Raw genomic sequence first — 4,292 nt, 5'->3', positions numbered from 1 at the left:
AGTGCTGGCAAACACGGTACATATACTAGCACAGTACTCGTAACAATACAAATTAAAGGCGCACACTGCAGTTCATTCACACACTTGCTGTCTCGCATTGTCTCGTGGCCGACAACAACGCAGCTGCTGTGATTACCAGGCGATGTGTGTGTCACTTGGTTTGTCCGACCCTCAGCCGGGTGAAAAACAATGTCTGCGTGGAAACACCGGCATGACACTAAGTAGAAGCATCGCGTTCAGAGCCCTCGGTGCACCTCGTTGCACCCTGCGCTCTACCTCCATTAATAACCATCTGTCTGGGCGGTGATCGCCCGGACTGAAGCGTGGCAGAATCCAGCTCCTCGAGCCCGCTAATGGACACGGCACACACCTGGAAGAGTTCCAGGATACTATGGAGTGTGCTCTGTTTTTGAAGAGTGCTCCATGAAAGAGCAAATCGGAGGAGATTCCGCTTCCAGGGAAACATAAGTAATCGTTCCTCTGATATGTGACTCCTCTCCTGGACCGGTTTCAGTAGATTTGGTCTGCGTAACAGCTGGTATGCATTCATAAGAAGAGTGGCCACTTTCTTTTAAAGGATCTTCAAATTAAAACAATATTGTCTGTATAGCTGGTGGACTATAGCTTTGTCACAGGTCACTTCCTGTCATCTATTTCATGTTTCTTTGGCAGGTATTCCTGCCTAATGGAGTCCACTTTTCAATGCCATTGTGCTCTAAGCCTCTATGCTTTGCGTGGTTTTTGTCTCGTCTTGTGAATCGAAAAGGACTCTACCATCCCCCCCCCCCCCCCCCGTATAAAGTATATGGTTGACTGGAAAGTGAAAGCTGAGACCACAAAGGACATGTCTGGCAGAGTCCTGTGAGACACCGAGCATTCAAGGAGAGTGAACTGTAAGTTGTCTGAGTGCAGACCAACTTTATTTGATACACACAGGAGACCCTTGCTCTGATAAATACTTCTCATCTCAAAACCTCACTCACTGTCACAGCCACTAAAGCGGTAGCCTAGTATTTTCAGGGTAATGCATATCATTTTGTATCTACATTTACTGTAATCACGGCGTGTGCTTTGCAGCTGTTTTGTATCTCTGCCGTTGCATTTTCAACACTGATATTATAACGACGGGTAAATGTTGATAGCAATGTGAAATCTGAATTCTCCGTCTTCCTCATCCGTAAATAGATTATCCTCGTGCACCTGGCTTGTGTGCAAGCCATGAAACATTTTACCTCAAACTACCCATTGTGCTGTCGGACTGTCGGCCGAGCAGTGCAGCTATTCAAGTTGTTAATCAGCTGTGCACGGCAGACATGGTTGATACTGGGGGACGCTGTTAGATAAGGATGTGTTTGGCACTTTCCAACAAACAGCACTCTTCCCAAATTGAAGAAGATTGCCTCTAAACTGTACAAATGTCCACTACACATGAAGAGCTGTTACATTTCTGAGAATTCCATTTTTAAACTTAAAAAATATCTTCCACTTCTAAACACAATTGGCAATGACCAGAGAAGCCAGTGAGGGATCATGTCCTTGTTGCAGCAGTAGACAATTAGCTATTTCAAACCGAAAGGAAAGGGTAAAAATGAAACTAGCCGTTGCATTTTAAAAGGTCAACTTTGACTTATTTTGGACAAAAAATATGGCACATCTGTAATGAACTGGTTTAAAACCTGCAAACTCGACGTTTTTAGTGTAAACCATGTCGTCCATGTGTGTATTGTGTAGAGCTGAAGATGCATTGTTACTCTTACAGAAGTACAGTAATTGTTCAGGCTGAAGTGAATTACTTGAGAATGATTTTCTGTGTCACATTTACCAGCAGCAACACTAGTGTATCAGTAATTATAATGCAAAATATAATATTATGATGCAGTGAAACTCAAAACAAGTCATCTCAAAATGCCCTCAAAAGACTTCTTTGCGTTTTTAAACACCATAATGCTCTTCCTTCTGATTTTAGTTTCATATCTTGTCACCTTTTTCTCCCCTCTTGAAGGTCTGTGACTTAATGTCAAAACTGCTCCTGCCACACGATCCATTTTGTCATGTCGGCGTTTCCAACATGGCTGTTTTTTCCCACACTGGTCATAAAGAGTCCACGCTTCGTTCTGACGTTCACATGTGTTCTTGTCCTCTCATGGAGCAACATAAAAAACTAGCAGACAAACGACAAAGAAACAAAAACTCTGCACTCAATAAGTTAACTTAATCAATAACTCTCGCGTTCACTGTGTTCGTAGACAGACGGGAGCATAACAGGTTTTCTCTCCTCTTTCTGAGCTCATAATGGTCGTATGGTGATATTACAACAACAACTTAACAGTTTAACAGACAAAGTACCCGGAGTTACAGTAAACATATTATAATTGCATAAAATAAACTACTTGGCAATCATACAGAACCAACCAAACCAACCAAGACAAACAAACGTGCCAACTTGCAGTTTTTATGACAATCCTCCTGAAGGGAACATGTTCTTGGACTTTGTGTTCTCTTGTGTTCCTTCAACAAACACACACTGCAGGCCAGAGGTGGGTTTTCTGTGGGAAGTAGATGTGCTTCTGCCTCCCGGTTCCCACGAGGCCTGATGTGGAGGCTGCTTGGTCCAACACGTACCCAGGGGTTTGTCTGACAGCACGCTGACCTACGCAGCCAGGAAGTAAAGTGCTGCGAGACAGGGGCAGGGGAGGCCTCCATTCCCGAGGTGACCTGTGTGCTTTCAGTGTATCCAATAGGCCTCCGCTCATGTTCCGTCACTCAGCCAGCTTTTATTTTTATGCCGCAGTGTGCGGAGTGGAGGGCGACGGTGAGGTGAAAAGCCGGGTGAGAACCTGTTGACAAAAAGAAGAGCAGCCTGGGCAGACAGCTGTCTAGACAGCCGATCTTCAGCTATTTATTTCTTTGCATCGGTGACCAAAGAGTGCACACTGAGAAGTTTGTTCAATTATCTCCAGCTGTAGAGAAAAGGCTTAAACATAGCAGATTGAGAAACCTGAGAAAAGACAGTAAAAACGTTGCATACAGCAACGACGGAAATGGATAATTGTGTTTGCTTATCTCTCTTTGTTTCTTTTCCTTTTCTAAATAACCGCCTAATTGCTAAGTCGCAAATTGTTTAAGCCAATAGCTCTACGGCTGGTGCATTGTGGGAGAAGAGGGAGCAATCGAGGTGAGGCCGAGACAAAAGGAGGCATGAATGATGAATGTGAGACGAGTCCTGCTGGATCTGGACATGTTTCCCTCAACCCACAGAGCTGCCTGTGCCAACGAATTAATGATCTACATGACAGACGAGCTAAATGAAGACGAGAGAGACCGTTAGTGAGACAAGAGGGGAGGAGAGAGGGAGAGGGAGCATACATTTAAACATGTTGACAAAGAGGCTGATAAAGTACTGCTCTTTGCGTGGCGATGAATGGCGCTGGAGGAGAATAACAAGCTCAGCAGTTCTCGCTCTTTTTTTTTATTCACATCAGCAATCTTTCCCATTAGCATTGTTTCTAGATAGGATGGCATCCGTACATCCAGATGCAGTGTTTCACACTCAATGTTCACCTGAATGCCAGTGTTTGTTATCACGCTCAGGTGTTGATGCTGAGCTCATGAATGACTGAAGGCAGTGAATGGGATTATTCTACACGGACTGTAGCTGATCTGTACAGAGGGGGGCGAAGGTAAACTATGATGGTATCATGACGTCTTCAAATGTAGTCTTGGGTAACTTTGCACAGCTGTTTGAAGGAGATGTTTTCACAGCAATATATAGCTGGGGAGTAATTACGGAGAGTTAAGACCTGTTTAACTTCCAAACACGAGCTCTAAGCAGCTTATAATACACTTTTTTTATTCAGAAAAATACAATCTATTATTTCCTAATCAATTTGATTTGCATGTTTTATGCAAATAACCACCGAAGATGAAAATAACAGTGTAAAAGAAAACATTTAGAATTTTGGGCGGTTTACACTGACTTCAGGGAAGATGAAATGATTTTTCGGGGAAGGTGGTGAAAAAATAAAAGTTTGGAATCTTGAAATGCCAGCTGCTAAAACATAACAAAACAACAAAAACAGTCTGTATTGACCGAAGTGGCTCGTCGACGATCGGCAATCTTTATCGGCAGGGGAAAACAGATGACCAGCTCATCTCTAGAAGCTGTACTTGCTCCCTGATGTTTCCCCTGATCCATCCGGGACTTTTGTGATCCGTTGCACCCCCTGGCACCTGGTAGGGGTCCCTTGATGAACGACTACATCCTTGCAGCTGCACGAGCAACTCCCGTTGTC

Source organism: Anarhichas minor, unplaced genomic scaffold, assembly GCF_050575085.1.
Source record: "Anarhichas minor isolate MPS153535 unplaced genomic scaffold, ASM5057508v1 ptg000026l, whole genome shotgun sequence".
NCBI lineage: Eukaryota > Metazoa > Chordata > Actinopteri > Perciformes > Anarhichadidae > Anarhichas > Anarhichas minor.
Note: the sequence above shows the minus strand (reverse complement) of the source record.